Raw genomic sequence first — 17,909 nt, 5'->3', positions numbered from 1 at the left:
AGGATTCAGGGTCACCTGGTCCAGCCCTAACTATATGCTTTAGCAAAAAGGAAAGTTTGAAGCCTAATCTTGAAAGTAGAGATAGTGTCTGTCTCCTGAATCCAAACTGGAAGCTGGTTCCACAGAAGAGGGGCCTGAAAACTGAAGGCTCTGCCTCCCATTCTACTTTTAAATACTCTAGGAACAACAAGTAGGCCTGCAGTGCTGTACCTAATAAACTGTCAGTCATGGATGATGTGTTAATGTTAAAGGCAGTTAAGAAGAACCCAAACAGGCGATGTTTGGAGCGTTTGACGTGCCTCGTGAATCCATCTTTCCATCAGTGTCTTCAGTTATGATTCTGTGGATGTTTTATGTTTTACGGCTGTTCTCTCACAACAGTGAGTCATATGCTGCTCGAGCCCGTTTCACCCCACTACAATATTCCTTAGTGAGAGCTGCTCCTGTGATAATCGCTCTGTTCGGCTAATAACAAGCACCTCCACAGCGAGGACGCCGCAGACAGCGAGCGAGATGTTGAGACAAACGGAAGCGTACCCGAGTGTCAATGTGTGCCTCAGAAAATGACTCAGTGGGACTGTTTGTTGTTTCTGAGCAGCCAGAAAGGAAGCTGATGTGTTCGTTCAATAAGGAGCACCTATGGGCTCACATCCGTCTGCTCCCAGCTGTTATATTGCGACAACTGGAGCCAGCTTTGTGCTCGTAGCTGTCACTGTCGCTCGCAGCATGTCACACTAACATGCTGACAGGGTTCAGCTAAAAATACTCCTGAGCTCACTCCTCGCCCTCAAACAAAGCAAACAGTCGTCACTTAGACTTAATTAGCAGCTGGATATCCTCCTCAGTAGATGTCATTTGTCTGCTTATGTTTGTTTGAAAAGTTCTCGTTGCACGAAACAGTCTGCTGCTTGCTCCCAGCATCGTGGAGAACTCGTGTCTGCGCCTCCTGTCTCTTCACGTAAACACAGCTGCATCTTGAGCGCTCCAACCCGAGCTAACGCTGCAACACGGGACTCCACACGTGACGTGAAAAGGCTCAAAGATTGATTTAGCAGGAGATGAATGAAAAAAGCACGTTTGGTTATTCTTAAGTTACCTGGTTATGTGAATAAACAAACACGATAACATCTGCAGGTTTAGTTGTGATTACATCCGTCATTTTTCCCATCTATGGTGAAATATACTGAAAGCATCTGAAATGTCTCCGTGTGTTTAAACACAGGAACCTATCGTCCCAGCGTGCCCACGACGGAGAAATCGGTTTTTCAGCTGTTGCTGCGTTTAAAGTTCGGCCTCTAAATCGCTCAGGATGTTTGAGATCTGCATCATCCAGACTCTGATGTTAACATCTTCAATCTGCACCGGACGAAAACGACCTCCAGACGGATCCAGCGGTCGAGTACGGAGAGCTCTGCTCCGTCTCACATGGATGAACAGAAGGGAGACACAGCTCAACCTAATCGGACGAGACAGGGAGGAAGCGAAACTCAACACACTGAACACAGGACTATCAAAGTAAAACAGGAAACATGAAACATTCATAAAGACGAGGACTTGACACCGAGACAATGACCGACTCGGGAACAGAGGAAACAAAAATAAGGGAAACACAAATAAATAACTAAACCTTCAGTAGAGCCTTGACAGCAGGGACACAGAGGACACAGCACAGAAAACTAGAAACTAACGACACATAACAATATTAATAATCAATCCAATTCCAATCAATCAATTCCAGCTACCTAATGTCGCTGTGCAAGAAACTGCACAGTGACAATAAAAAAGTCTAAGTGTCTCAAAAACACAATCCAGAGTCCGGACCGTGCCACATGCGGAGTCACGCTTGTGGTTGTCAGGGGGCTGGGTCTGCTCCTCGAACGCACCGGCCATCCCGGCCACGACAGCGTCACACAAATTCTTTTCCCTGTAGGTCCGACACAGATTCTGTCCCGGAGGAGTGCATTTTAAAATGTGTACGTGCACATATATAAATGATTGCTTCCATGACAGTTTTTCTCTGACAGCTGCTTTTATCTTTGTTTCCTGACTTTGGCTTCTCTGCAGTGTGTATGGAGCGAGCTGCGAAGCACGCACTGTCTGATTCGATGCTCGAATAAAATTCGATAAATCAGATTGAAGCCGAGCAGCAACAACAAATTTGACAAGAACCAAAAATCATTTGTTCCTTTTAGTTTTTTAAAACTCTGCTTTTGTTCATTGCAGTTAAGACGAGTGTTTTTGTCTCACGTTTCGTTGGAGCTGACTAACCTCAGACGGACTTCCCCAGGAGTCGATCTTCTTCATAATCTGCTTTCACATTTTGTGAAGTTAAAATTTCTGTTTGAAGTCGTCTTAAAGAACCCAGCAGTATCCTGCTTTCCTGTGGGTTGAAGATCAAACCTCACACCTGCACGGTAATTTCACCGGAAAGCTCCGAGTCCTTCGGACAGAAGCCCCGCCGAGTGAAGCAGGCACGTAGGAAGGAGTTTTAATTCCCATCCACACCATGAGTTATGTTCGGCTCCTGCCGGGCACGATTGTGAAATGCAAATAGAAGCTGCAGAAAATGACAGAATAAAGAGCCAGAGAGCAGCGGAGGTTTCCTGTGTTCTCGTCGTATCTCCTGAAATGACCTTTACTAAAAAGCTCCACCTCAGGCTGCAGCCACACACTTTCTGAGGATAAAGTGTTGCTGGGGAGCTCAGGAGTCATTTATGAAACTTTCAGTAACTAAAACTTGTATCTCAGGGCAGAAGGATTTACAGAAGGCAACGAAATGTTCTCAGTTTATCAGAAGCTGGAGGACTGAGGCGTCTGTACACAAATGAAGTCTGTACTGCTGCATAAACGGGTACAGCCAAGGGCCGGAAGACATTCTCTAATTTCACTAAACACATTTTCTTTTTCCCTCTTTTAAAAACTCATAACGACATATTTACTCATTTATTTCGACTCATTTTGAGTCACACACAGAGAACCATGTGGATTCTTAACAGCATGCAGGGAACAGATGAACGATTGCTCCCGTCCTCCTGCGTTTGCAGCAGAAGCCGTCATCGTGCACAAACGAGCGAAAGTGAGCTGAATGGATGTAAGTCGTTTGTTCCTGTGAGGGAAATGAAATTCAGGCAGCTGCAGAGAAAACATCTGTATTTATTCCTGCATTTCTTACCTTTCTACAGCCAGACAAATTGCTCTACTTGATTTATTCTGAAGGCTTTTGTAACCTGTGGCGGTGCAATCAGGGAACAGTTCCCACAAATCCTACAACACTCGCTGAAAGGCCGTGTCCTGTAAGTAAGGTTTCTTCATACGGCACGTTTCAAAGAGGAAATGCACAAACTGCTTTATAATCCTGAGACACCGCTATTAAAACAGCTGTGAGCTGGTCCCACTGGGAGGGGGCTAAAGCTGAACTGGGACTGCTCCTTGCTATCTAAATATAACAGGACGCTGGTGTAACTCTCAACCATCTCACACTCCTGTTTAATCTGTTTTCTGTTTGACGTAACTTTAATCTGATTTAGGCCGCGGGGGTTTGAAAACGATGTCGGGGAGTTCGCTGCTCTCATCGGCTCAGATATTTGAAGTTTACACAGCTACTATATTCTGAAAATATGTTAAAGGTTTATGTTACGACAGAGTAATATTAAAACTAAGTCGCTGCCGCCATTGTTGGAAACTGGAATTGGCTGGGCCGCGCTATGAATTCTGGGATATAGTTTTTCAATTTTGTTGTCCGGGTGGAAAATCGGGAGAAATTCAGGAGAATGGTGGCCCTGGAAGATTTTCAGGAGGGGCACTGAAATTCAGGATTCTCCGGGAAAAATCGTTGGCATGATTCTGTCACAAATCGATAGCGCACTGGCTCGTGGTCTGCAGTCTGGTGACTGTTTGACTTGTTTATTATCTCACACGTGTGGACTCGATGGTTCCTCGTGGTTCGGTCCGCTCCCTAAGTTCTTTACTATTTCCTGATTTCCCTGTGCTACGTCTAGTTGTCCTGGTTTCTGTGAGTGATCTCGTTTCACCTCAGTGTCGATGCACCAGAGCTGCTAAAGGAAAACCACCGGCCACAACTGGCTGCAGTTGGTCCCCGCCTTCAAAGCTACATCACCAGTTCATATCAATGAGGAGAAATCACTCAAAGACGCGAACATGATTTATTGAAAAGTTATTAAATACAAACTGAACGCTTCATTTGCTTCGTTTGTCGTAAATAACGATTATGAAATAATACAGTGAAATAAAATAAGGTCTTTCTTAAACAGCTCATGTAAACCTTTGTTAGTCCCTTAAAGCTGCACTTCAGTCGCATATGAACCGAGTCACTGTGGCGGTGAACACCAGCAAGGATACAGGAGCTGCACTGCAGCATCACTCTGAGACAGGATGCTTCTCATTTTAAAGATTTTACTCAAATGTAAAGCAGCCGTGCATGTTTATGTGCATGTGGAAGGACGTATGATGATAGAAATAAAAACTCTGCGGCTCCACATAACTTCCTCATGTTCACATTTTTAGAAGCGAGGCTCTCTTCCAGCGTTAGGATGCAGACTGTAGCAGCACAGTGCGATTTCTTCACTGCATTGATGTCTTTTAAAGCTGATATGCAGAAGCCTCTTGATGCAGCATATATCAGCTCTTCTGCTCTGTCACTTCCACTCATACAGAACAACATAATTCACAAAGCTGTTCTTAATAACCTCCCGTGTTATTTATTGTCACTTCTGAGTCCCAGAAATATGGATTACTGTAGAGCGCAAGATCACAATAAAGCATTACCTTTGATATCCAGTACATGAATACAGAACCGCCAGCACTGCTGCCTTTCTTAAAGCGCTGCTTAGTCAGCATTGTTTTGTTTTTTTTTGTTTTTTTGGGGGGGGGGGGGTTGTTTGTTTTTTACCTTTTATTGCTTATTTTATTTATTTGTTTATTTTCACTTGCTGGATACGGGACAGACTTGAATGAGGAAAGAAAAGGGAGAAAGGAAGAGGGGGAAAAAACAGCGGAGAAGAGGGACGGGGATAAAGGGCAAAAAAACAAAAACCAACTAAATAAGCAGACAAAATAAATAAATAAATAAATAAATAAATAAAATAAAAAATCCATCTATCAATCACCTGGATCACCTGTTGAGAACATAATAAACAACATCACAATGACATATGGGAATATGACAGTAAATACTAAATGTTAAACATTATTGTGCAGCACATAAGATCAACAGAACACAGTGTGCTTTGAGGTAGGAGCCAAAAAGGGTGTAGTTTGTGGGTGTGATCACCCGTGTGTACACCTGTGAGCATGGACGCGCTTGTTTTTAAAAGGTTCCTTCATGTAATGATCTGCTAGAGGGTGTGGGGGGGCCACAGCCCCGTCCTCCAGGGCATGAAGCAGGTATGGAGGAGATCAAAACATCCAGAGGCCCCCAGAACACAAGAGACCAAGGAAGACCAACAGAGGGGCAGCCGCGCCACTGTCCCAGAAAGAGCTGAGGAGAGTCCCAGATGAGGGCTCACTCAGCAGCCGCGGAGCAGAAGCCAGGGGGGTTGCAGTGACGCGCCCGTGAGCTCCGCCGGCAGCCAGCCGTGCCTGAGTGACCGAGCCCCAGGCAGAGAGGCCGAGGGCACCCCACCTCCGAAGTGGCCCGAGCGAGCCCCAGGCTCCAGGCCCCGACAAGCAGCCACCAAGGAGTGAGCTGGTGTGTACCTGGACGCCCACCCCCGGACACAAAGAACCACCAACGCACCGATGTCTGAGGGGGTCCGCCACTGGCAGGGAAGTGGTGGTAGGGGGAGATAGGCCTCCAAACCTTGGAGGGCCTGAGATGTCCCCAGAGAGGTGGCGCCTGACACCCAACCTGACATATAGACACAGACATACAGGCACACACAGATACAAACATCCATTCCCACCCTCATGCTCTCATATGCACTTACTCCACACTCAACCAACGTGGAGACAGACATAAAGACACTGTACACACGATCACACTCCCCAAGCGTACTCTAAGAACTGGGTCTAGGTTCCCCTCCAGGGGGAAACTGCACCCAGACCCAGGTGGTGTTACCCTTTTCCCTGCGGTGGGGGGAGGCAGACCGCCCCGACTCCGCAGCAGCAGGGAGGCCCCACACTCCAGACCGCAGTCGGACGGCCAACTCCTCCTAGCACCCCCGCTCCAGCAGGTCGCAGAGAACGGGGGTGAGAGAAGACTCCAAACCTCCCTCCACCCGCTCATTGTAGTGTTGATGCATGTGTGTTCTAAGGTGCAATTAAAACCCAGGAGGGCATGGAGCTACCTGCCAGAGAGCAGGGCCCCCATACACCCACCCGCCCACAACCCCGGCAACACACCAACCAGGACCCAAGCCCCCGAGGCCCGGCCAGGGCCCCAGCCCAGAGCCGGAGCGCCCCCAGAACCTCACGCCCGTCCCGGACCCACCCAGGGGCAGCCAGGCTACCAGGTCAGTAACCCACGTCCGTCAGCACAGATCCTCCCCTAGCCCTGCTGCACACAGCCACGAGGAAACCGTCACCTAAGAGCCAACAGAGCCCTTAATAGGCCATGACCACTACCCCGGGTTGAGCCCCCCAAGGAAGATGCTCCTGGGGAACCCCCCGACGCCCTAAGCCTGTCCCTACTCCCACACCAATCACAACAGCGAAGGTGGGACCAAACTATGACCCCCACCCCCACTAGGTGATGGAGCTGATCAAAGGAGCCCAGAGCAATTGATCTGATGTGGTGGCAGAGGCTGTATCAAGACTAATGTAATCTAATAGATAGTCAGCATTGTTTTGTAATGGCTCCATCTGTAGAAGAACCTGTAACTTGCTGTAAGAATCGTTTAAATTCGACCCTTCATTGCACACAGACTTATGCTGTGCGCATCAGTATGAGAGTGGAAATCAAAGAAGTGTGACCTTTTCAGTAAAGGACTTAATGTGGTCAGTGACAGCAGCTGACCTGGAAACAGCAGAATCTGAAACGTGTCATCGTCATTGCACATGTCAAACTGTTCCCAGGTTTACATGCAAACATCACTTTGATGGGAACTTTCTGCTCCTACTTTAATATCCAGCATAACACTAATTTTTCTCTGCATTTTGAGAGGTCTCTGCAGCTGACAGGTGGATGGTGACACAGGCGGCTGTAGCTGCTAGCTGTCTGCTAGCTTCACCTGAACTGGACCTTTGGACTGGGTTTGTGCTGTTGGAGCCATTTTGAATGACATCATCGGATAAGTGATAGGTGGCGGATAATTTAATCAGTCTAAGCTCCAGTTTTAATGATTTTAAATGCATAAGCAGATCTCTGTGTTTGTGTCATTCACTGTCACAGTCTGTGGATGCTAACCAGGCTAGCTGGTGTTGGCTAACAGCCCATGACTTTACCTTCTTGTCTGAATGTTTTCGCTTCTGGCAGCAAAACCCATTAAGGGGCAGCCAGAATGTTAAATCTATAGGTGATATCGATCTTATATATGTTTACTGTAAAGCTTATGGAACAAATACAATGAAATGTATAAAAATACTTTGCTCGAGCATGCTAACACTGAGCACAGATTAAACACAGGTTAGGAATTAGGATCCTGTTTTAATACCATGAATCCACCGCTGAAGGAAAAAGTGTAAAGCATGAAAAATGATCCTTTTAACCAACAAGTGTCACCGTCTGGTGACTGATTCCAAATATATTTCAGAAAAGCAGGACTGGAAATATGGGACACTGGGAAGTTTTTAGCTTTATGTTAATGTCATACATCTAAAACAGCAGCGAGTAAGAACTGTACTTTGAAGACTGTCCCAGTCAGTCGGGACGTGTTTGTCAAGAAGTGTCTTATTTTTCCAGTTATTGAGTTTGTGACGTTGTTCCAGTCAATGTCAGGAAGGCAGCAGAGATTTAGACTTTGTCTAAAGTTTAAAAAGGGAGAAATAAATTGTGTCTGTTCAGTTTAACTTCACAAATATGAAGATTAGCTGCTCCAAACCCCGGGATCAAAACACCAGACCTCCCAACAGCCAGGAAAACATCCACATCTGCCAGACCTCCCCTGGAGTTTATCCTCATGATAAATGCTGCTTTCAGGCTGCGGGAAGTTCAAAGCTGTGTTTGAAAAAGCTCTCTGTACAAGGGAGCGGCACCAGCACAGCCCTCCGTTTGTACGGGACATATTTCCACCAAACGCTGCTTACGGTCTCCCTTCATCGGGCGAAAGGTCAAACCTCACGCCATTTCCTTTCCAATATGACGTCTAACAGAATTATTACATGCGAGGAGCACAAGCTGCGAGAGCAATGTCAAAAAGATCAAACGGGGGCTGCAAAACCTGAGATGTCCTTTTACTGAAACACTATCTCATGATCCACCTGGGGCCACATTCTCAAACTTTCTGCAAATACTCTTAAAGCTAACCTAAAAAACTCAGGGAAGTAGTCCCAGTTTGAGTCTGGGAGCTCAAAGTAATGACTGAGAGGCCGGTGGAAAGTGTCGGGAAAGCTCTCACGGACAGCGAGGGCGACAGACTCTGATAAACAGAGTACAATCATTCTGTGCTGCTGACTTCAATTATCCACTTAGAGAAAATATCGGTTGAATTGACGACTAAGAAGCTGTTTGGGTTCAAGCATCAGCGGCGCCACGGCCCTGATGCTTCTTACAGATTTGCACTGAGGAGGACTAATGAGGAGTTAAAGGAGGCGATAGAGGATGGTCTTCTCGGGGAGCTGAGCTGCAGCTTTTTTCACTGCAAAATGAAAAAGTCCATTGGCTTGATTTTTTTTCCAATTTTAGGAGAAACTTTGACTAGCTTTAAAACTTTTAAGAAAGCAACTTCAAAGAGAGGTAAAATCTATCCTGGCTGAGCAGAGCAAATAAAAGACCAACAAATAAAAAAAGGCATCGATTCAGTCGGTGAAATTAAGTTTACCTGCTGAATTTTAACAGCGAGCTCAGCCTGTATCTGCAATGTAATTACACTCAGTCAGCAGCAAAGTCGAACACAGAGGCCGCCGGGCACGTCATCGCCGGGGTCTCTGTGGAACAAACGTCTGTTCTTCTTACAGAGATGGATCTGGTCCAGAGGCAGCCGGACTTATCGTTGGGCTGAAATAGGAGCACGAAGGTGAGGGATCAGTGCTGGCACACGTGCACGCCCCGTCTGCTGCTCAACGTGGCTTTATCGTTCTGTACCATCAAGGTTCTTGCAGCCAGGCTGCAGGATCTGCAGATCTGTGAGTCCACACTGTGCAGTGATGGTTTCTGTGTGACTTCAGTCAGTCACTGGGGAGGAGTTTTGGTCCTGTCTTCTTTGCAGTTTATTCATGTTTGTGTCACGCGGTGGAAAGGGACAAGTTATCCAGGGTTTTTTACTATGCATGTTTTGCTGTGTTTTAACCAGCCCAGTGCGAGCTCTCAGCCGCCGCTGATGAAGCGCATAATCAGAGAACTTTTACTCCTTTATGGCATTTTTGGACTTGTGTCCTCTTCTGCCTGCACTAATGTTCTTTCCATCGACACACTCGGCTTCACGTTTCAGGTTTTTTCAGCTTTGTCAGTCTTTCACTGAGTAACATATAAAACATTTCCAATGCAAATAAAAGCACATTTTTGCACAGTCACATTTACATTTGGTGCTTCTCCTGTCTGAAGTCCTCCTTTCCTCTTTCTCCTCCTCGTGGCATTTTCCATGAAGGGAACAAAATGTGAGTCTGTGTCTGCAGCAGGTGCCTCTCAGTGCCGCCTGCAGCTTAATTTTCCTTCAGTGTGGTTTTCCCGTTTGACTGAGAGTGCAAACGGCTGCCTGAGACACTTTCCTGATGGTAATTATGTCTTTTTCAGGTCTCGGCTTTGCAGTTTGATTTATGAGGTTCCGCTTAAATGAATCACAGCTAATTAAAACGCCAGGATTCGCTGAATATACTCAGGTAGCTCACACAAACATGATTTCACACGTCAAAAGGAATCAAATAAATATTTATCTCTTAAACAGCAAATAAATAAAAAACACATTGTGCTGATCCAGTAACTAATGCCTCATAAATCACTCAGTTTTTATTCTCAACACCGTCCAACGTCGTTAGTGACTAAGTGCTTAAAAGCTGAGGGCAGCTTGCATCGTTGATAGCTGCACACACACTATGAAGCTGTGCATGTGACTCTGAGTCAGAACAGCATCAGCCCTGCACACACACAGCGCTAACCTGTCTGAGCATGTTTACTGTCTGTTATCTGCACTCTCTGTGGGATAATCACAAGTTTCTCTGCTAGTCTGTGATAATTCACACGGATTAAAATGTTGACCTGATCAAGGTGTTAGACAGTGTCAGAGTTTTGCTGCATGAATGTTATTTCTCTCTCTTTGTGCTTTCATGTTTAATAAAACAGCAGCAGCATATCTCCATATTTATTCCCCTGTTGCCATCTTCTGCGCCTCTGCGTGTTCTTATCGGTGTGCTCTACACTGCAGAGGAGGAATGATCGCACAGCGCTGCAGCAGAGCAAACACACAAGAACAGAGCAGAACAAAGAGCACACACGTTTCAGCTGACGACTGAAAAAGCTCAACGTGCAAACGGCTCGTTTAAAATAAGCGGAAACATCGACGATGTCATCAGAACACTCTGTGTTAGTCACCACACTCGGTCTGGGACCAGCTGTTACTTTATATTCCTTGATTATTGTTATTTGTGATTTTGATTCTCGTTATTGTTTTCTGTCTCTTGTAATCCAATTACTTTTTTCAAGTAACGAGTAATGTAAGGGATTACTTTCCCGTAAGCATGCTGGGTGACTGCGTTACTAAACCGTGATTTTGTTTGTGAGAGTGTCTCAACGTCGTATGAGCGTGCGATGTCCGTGGTAACAGACGTGTCAGTAATGGTCGATCCGCACCGCCCACACGAACATCTGACATCTCTCAACCCCCGCCCACCCTTTCAGGCACCGCTGATCCCAACATGCAGACAGCGAGCCAGTTCCAGTGTCCGGTCTGCTCGGACTAGTTTTTTGTGTGTTTTTTCTGTTATTGTAACCAACGTTGTAGGATAGAGAGAAATGACATCATGGAGACATAGGCAAGAGACATGTCCACTTCCTGTTCGTGCTGAAGAAGCAGGAGAGGAATGATGGACACCAGCGATTCTTTGCCACCCTGCAGATCTGGGAGCGCCAGCCACTTTCCATCCCCGGGATCGATCCAGATCGATGGTCAGGAGTCGCCTAACTGCCACCGCCCACAGGGACATCTGAGCACCCTCCCTCTCAGCCCATAACCATCCTTTCAGGCACCACAGATCCCAACATGGAGATAGTGAGCCAGTTCCAGTGTCCTGTCTGCTTGGACTATGCCCTCCTCCCAGTCCTCCAGTGCCAGTCTGGACACCTGAGTAACTTTTTAATAAACACTTGTCATGAACACATTTGTGCTCTCGATGCCGTCCGAGGCTCACTTTTTGCCCAACGTGCTGAGGTAACCTGGGTTCCAACAGGAACCATGAAGAAGGCTGATTCTGTCCTCTTCCCCTGCATGTACGCTGCATCAGGCTGCAGTGTCACCTTGCCTCAAACACACAAGACCAGGCACTAAGAGCTGTGTGAGTTTCAGCCATGTTGAACCCAGAACCTCTTGCGGGTGGCAGGGATCATTGAAAGGAGTTGTGCCTCACCTGATGCAGCAACACAAGTCCATCACCACACTGCAGGTTAGAAGTTACTCACAGAGCGTGCTCCTAAATGTGACAACAGGTGAGCTTTTGTTCTCACAGCTAACCTGCAGGGAATGAAAACTAACTCCTCCCCGCTCTGTCAAAGGAAGGAGGACGTGCACGGTGCATCCCCCAGGTGACCCGCTGCTGTCGGTGCGCCCTAGGCGGCTCCCATATCACACCTCCATCCATCCTGGTCTCCAAAGTAACCCATCCAGGGTTGTCCGTTTTTACTTATTTATTCATTAAATATGTTGTTTTTTAGTGTCACCTTAATTACCTATTTATTATAAATCAAAGAAATTAAATGTTTTTAAATATTTATGTATAAAACAAAATAAATGCAATCCAATTAAATTGAAGTCAATTAAATTTGTGCCGCATGACATTTTGGCTCTTAAAGAGTCTTCTTCAGGCTGTGGCACAAAAACATGTGAAAAAGGTGAAAAAAGGTGTAATAATAATGGAAATTAAATAAGGTATGTATTTTAGAAGTGCATTTGTTAACAGTTTTTCTTTTTTACTGTGGAAACAAATGATTTAATTGTCATGGTCCCCGCACCTCGCCAGCTGACAGCAGTCAGGCGCTTTGTTTTGTTTATTCTCCCCTCTCATCTGCTCTCTCTTTCTCTCTCGTCCTCTCCCACTCTCTCTTTCTCCTGCCGGGGCGGAGCTCAGTATGGGCTCCCGCTCCTGGCCCACGCACCTGGAGATGATCAGCACACCTGCCGCTGATTACGAGAATTGGAGTCCTACTTAAGATGGCGAGTCTGCTCTACTCGTCGCTGGATCGTTGAGCCATCAGCGTCAGTCATCCTGCACTCTGCAAAGTTTGTTCGTGAGTACGTCTGAACCAGGAGACTAACTGTTTCTCTGTCTGTGTATAGATTTCCCATGGACCCGTTTCCCTGTGCACGGTGACTGAGCGTGAGCAAGAGTGATAGAGGAAAGAAGAGGAGCTGTGTGTGTTTGCGAGGGCTGTATGGAAATCTCCCCTCCATGGACTCCTGCCCCTTTCACTTCCGGACCCTGGAACCCCGGCCCCTTTTCCCCAGACACCGTTGTGTGTGTATATATATTTCACTGTGGAGAACACTGTAAATAAATTCACTTTTGATTTGAAGGAACTTGTGGTCTGTGCCTGAGTCTCTGAGCCTCTGAGTGTTAAATACAACACTGTTGAGTGTTAAATTAACACTTTTGACAGTGTTATATGTTTAAAAGTAACCTAGTCAGTTTTGAAGATTAACAAAGACTAACACTGAGCAGTGCTGATTTTCTAACACTGGAAAATAACTCAAAATGTTATATAAATATTCCAGAGCGGTTCATATGGCAGGGGAAAAAACCACGGATTAAGTACCAAACTATTCAGTTGGCTAAAGACAAAGGAGGGTTGGGGTTCCCATGTTTGAAAGATTATTATATTTCAGCTCAATTGAGGATATTAGTGTGTTGGTGTAATGTAGACTACCAAGCGAGATGGAAAGAAATAGAAATAGAAACAGTGGCCTTAAGAGATTTTCCAATTCAGGCAAGCGTAGGGGATGTGACACTCATTAAAAAACAAATTAATCAAGGAAACCAATGGATTAACCTGCCTTTAAAACTTTGGTTACAATTTCTTAATAAGAATGATTGGAATGAAGAGGTTAGGATTTTAAGATGGTGCGCTTTTGATTTTGATTTTTTACCCAATAAGTTAGCTGTAAGATATAAAAAATGGACAGGACAAGGCTTAATGGCATATTGTATGTTTTACGATAAGGGAATTCTTAGGGACTTCCAATCAGTAAAAGATCAATACCAGTTAAGCAAAACAGATTTTTTTAGGTTTCTTCAAATTAGGCATCACCTACATAACTTTATACCTAAGAGAACAGATCTTTTCTCTTTACCTGTTTTGAGTATATTTTTCAAGGCTTACCAGGCAGATCCCGGCCTCAAAATAAGAACATTTTTAACCATTAACAATCAAAATGTACATAGCAAGCCGCATCAGACAGCTTCAGTCGAAATTGGATGTATAAGATGGAGTTAAGGCTCTGCAAGGACAGCCGATTTCTAAGTTTGCAATGATTGTAATAAGGTAAGGTAACTTTATTTATACCCATAGGGAAGGTAAATTTGCTTTACAGTAAAATCATAGCATTGTGCTTCCCTTCAAATATAAATCTCACTGTAGCACATATATAGTAATTTAACAATTGAATGATGCATTTCAGTGCACTGATGTATTTTAGACAAAGAAAAATTGTCATGTTTCGGCTGTGTACAGGCAGGAGAAGGACCCAAACACAAAACTCACGACAAGAAAATTAAACTCAAAAAGCTGCTTTATTGCAGAATGGCATGGAAAACTAAACTAAACTGGGACATGGATAAACTGACACGCAAGGAAACACAGCCATGAGGGAGACTACGACCCTGACAAAGAGAAACACAGGGCTTAAATACACAGAGAGCACAGCTGGGAGTAATCAGGCTGGACGAGACAAGGGAAGCAAAACTAGAATCACTCACATGAGACATGGACCTTCAAAGTAAAACAGGAAACACACTGACTGAACTCTAGACATGCAAACTTAACAGCAACTGAGAAGACAGAACATAGGGACCTGAAACATGGGACAGAAAGCCACAGTAGACACAACGTGGACATAACAACGCCACAGGGACAGAGTAAAACAAAACACAGAACCTCTTAGAAAATAAAATAGGAAACATAATGAAACGCAGACATGCCTACATGAACTTGACAGCATAAAGGACATGAAACACATGAAGGGCAAGGGAGACTTAACAGGGGTTGGAAGACACAAGGGGAATCTAATAACAAAGAACTAGAAAAACTCATGAGCTTAATCATATAAACATCCAATAAGACATAAGTCTCCAATAACACCAGAAAAAGTCCCCAGGTTTGTCGTTAGTCGCTTTTTAGGAAAGAAATTCGCTAAGGGTCTCGCTAAATATAGCGACAAAGTTGCTAAGTTGGCAACTCCAACTCTCACTGTGACCCTTTTATCGCCTCAGTTTCTGCCAATTCCTCTTAGGTTTTTAACATTACTCCACACAAGTATTAGTTATAGTTATCCTATTGTGTAAATTGTTCTTTTGTGGTTTTAAGTGAAAAAATGTTTTTAAGCTAATGTGTTTTAATTATTTATATTTTAACCTGCATTTGTATTTAAATTTTTACATTAAAACAGTCGGGGGTTTAAAGCAAATGTTTTAATATTGTGCAATTAGGGTTTGAATTAGAAAATGGATTTGAAACTGTTTTTGACTTTACCGGTGTCCTGACTTTTTGTTTGTGATTCATTTTTAATAGTGTCCAATTAAGGTTAAAATTAGGGAAAGGTTTTTAAAATGTGTTTTTAAGAGTACCAATTTTTGCATGTGATTAATTGTTTGTCCAAATAACGTCTAATTAGGATTAGGACCTAAACTAGGCTGGGTTTAAGGTGAAATAATACAGAAAAAGTAAGGGTTTTTTTTCTTCCTTTCTTCATCCGTCCAGCTTGAGTTGCTCTGAATTCCAGCCACCCAAAGGGACCTGCAACCCGTGAAATATGGGCAATGAGCAAAGCACTCACTGATGAAAAGGTGGTAAAGCGCATCCAATCTGACTTCTTTGACCCTATGCGACCCATATCCGATCATGGTATGACAGTGTGAACGGCGCAAATCCGATATTTTAAAATTCCAACCTGTGTCACGTCCGTATGTGGTACTGAATCTGTTGTGTGTGACGTCTTCTTCTGCGCATGCGGCCGCTTTGAGCGTTCACACTAGAGCGCGTTTGCTGTCACATTTTATTTGTAGTGTGAACAAGCAGACAAAAAAAATCGGAATTGAGCATCAAGACCTGAAGTGTGACAGATGTATCTCCACACGGAATACTGCCAAGTCATCTATGTAAACCTGCACTGTTGCTGTTTTTGCCAACTGCCACTTGTGGTGTACTCTGCCCTCAGGAGTGCAAGTATCCAGCAACAGGCGAGGGTGCAAGTGGTCCAGGATTAACCTGAGTGTCCCAGTATGCACAGGCATTGTTAAGCCCACTGCCGCAACATGGCCCTGGTTTGGTGCCATGGATGAGGTGCTAGGACAGTGGCCCTCTACCAGGCCTCCTGTCCTAATTTCCTCCATCCAGGAGGACACACCAGGGCCCATTGTAGTAGTGGGCAACCCACTTCCTCTTCCTCACCAGCAGGAGGATGAGGAGCCACTGGAGGCACGAGTGGCGAAAAGGAAGAGGGACGGGGACAGCAACGTCAAACGGAGGCACGGAGAGCCGAGAGGATGGACAGGCTGCTAGGTGTCCTTGAGAAGCCAGTGGAGCAGAAAAAGGATTGAGTCGTGTTCACAGACAGCTAATGTACATAGTTGCACTTTGTTTATGCTGGCATCCCAACCTTTGTTTTGTACAAACAAGATGATTTCAGTTATATAAATAAAACATTCAGAACATCCAAACTGTATTTGCATGTTTGTAACGAACTCCATAAAACAATTCCGGGGGGCCTGACCTATTGCACTTGCCAAACTGTGAAAATAACAACAGTGCAACGTAAAACACAACAGGATTGTTGGTAATGAACTGCCCATTGTGGTCCAGGATTAACCTGAGTGTCCCAGTATGCACAGGCATTGTTAACCAGGCCTGACATTTGGCTGAGCAGGGAGTCTTGGGCAGTGCTGCTGGATCCACTGGACCAGGACCAGAGAGATGAAGGAGGTGCCACAGGTGAGACCCCTGGTTTGCATTGCCAGGTACTGAGTGGGCATCCCCAGATGTTGCTCAGGCACACTCATTCCCACTGTCCACCGCATCATCTTCCACTTGGGTCTGCATGGCAGGTGAAACTGACAGCTGCCATGTCACTAGAATGTATGCATAACGGAGCAAAAAAGACACGTTAAAACAAGATGCACCACTAAGGGATACCTACAGTAACTGATGACAATAATCGTGGTCTGGGGGTAGCTCCTCCAGGGCAGACACCTCAGCAGATAGCTGTTCCCACCAGTGTGCACCACTGACTGCCTCCAAACCAGTCTCCCCCTCATCTTGGGCATCATCCTCGGGCTCCTCATCTGGGGCCACAATGTCACCAGCACCGATGCAGATGTTATGCAGAACGGCACATGCTGTTATGACCTGCAGCAGATGTTTTGTCTTGTAAGTACAGTGTACATGCCAGATTATACACTACAGTTGCCATTATGATTCAACAAACAACAATGATGATTGTATTAGAGTGACGTACATGTGGCACGAACGTGTGGTGCACCTCCAGTGCTTGCAGGAAGATGACACGGAACCTCATCGTCATCATTCCAAAAGCACACTCTATGACAGAGCGAGCCCTGGGATGATGTGCGTTGAAGCGCTGGGCTCCCACACCGTGGACTGGCCTCTTGTAGGGGGTGATGAGGGGGAGTGGATGTTGGAGACATGGGTACCCTCCATCTGCAAGGATAAAATGCCCTGGGGGAGGGTAACGGGCCTGTCGGTACAGTGGGCTGTGGCGGAGGACCCTGGAGTCATGCACTGACCCCGGCCAGCCCACATGTGTATCGACAAAGCGGCCCTGATGGTCACATACCGCCTGCAGGATTATAGACGGGAACAACTTCCTGTTCCTGTTGCACTAACCATCAGGGCCGCTGGGGGGCTTGATGCAGACATGGCAGCAGTCAATTGCACCAGGATCTTTCACAAAGGCCCTGTGTCCTGCCAGCTGTGCATACTCATTGGACATGGCATCTAGATCTTCTGGGGTCCAAGAGAGGTGGATGACCTGATGGCGAGTGGCCACCACCTCCTCTGTGACCCTGTGCACATGTGGTGAACAGTGGAATGGGGTATTGCAAACACCCTGGACACTACCCTGTAGGCTGCTCCACTTGCCAGCCAGAAAAGGAACACAAGGGCCTCGATCGGGGCACCCCAACCATGTCTCCGATACTGGTTAAGTAGATTCATCAGCGGTGTCACGGACTCCCTGCTGAGGCGAAAATCAGTGTGTAATGAACTTCCAATGTTGTCTTTGAAATTTTGAAGACGGGGGCCGGGTCTGCAACCCATAGCTCCCATCATTGGTACGTCGAGATGGCGATAAATGTCACGATATTCTGTGCGACAGATTTGGGACCCGATATGCAGGCGATAATCTCAAAGAGACAAC

The 17,909-nt window shown here is 45.7% G+C and overlaps 1 long non-coding RNA gene across 1 annotated transcript; it reads left to right on the top strand.

The window, feature by feature from the left end:
• Positions 1–10,583: 10,583 nt before the first annotated feature.
• On the top strand, positions 10,584–12,797 carry LOC147326833 (uncharacterized). The gene is made up of 3 exons (XR_015130631.1): positions 10,584–11,709; positions 11,819–12,518; positions 12,600–12,797. It is a non-coding gene; the product is annotated as an uncharacterized LOC147326833 (long non-coding RNA).
• Positions 12,798–17,909: the final 5,112 nt, after the last annotated feature.

This window comes from Aulonocara sp. 'chitande type north' Nkhata Bay, linkage group LG7 (genome assembly GCF_057382095.1).
Source record: "Aulonocara sp. 'chitande type north' Nkhata Bay isolate Kocher_YH1m ecotype deep benthic linkage group LG7, A_spYH_male_GT1.1, whole genome shotgun sequence".
In the NCBI taxonomy this organism is placed as follows: domain Eukaryota; kingdom Metazoa; phylum Chordata; class Actinopteri; order Cichliformes; family Cichlidae; genus Aulonocara; species Aulonocara sp. 'chitande type north' Nkhata Bay.
Note: the sequence above shows the minus strand (reverse complement) of the source record. Positions and strands in the feature narration are given on the sequence as shown.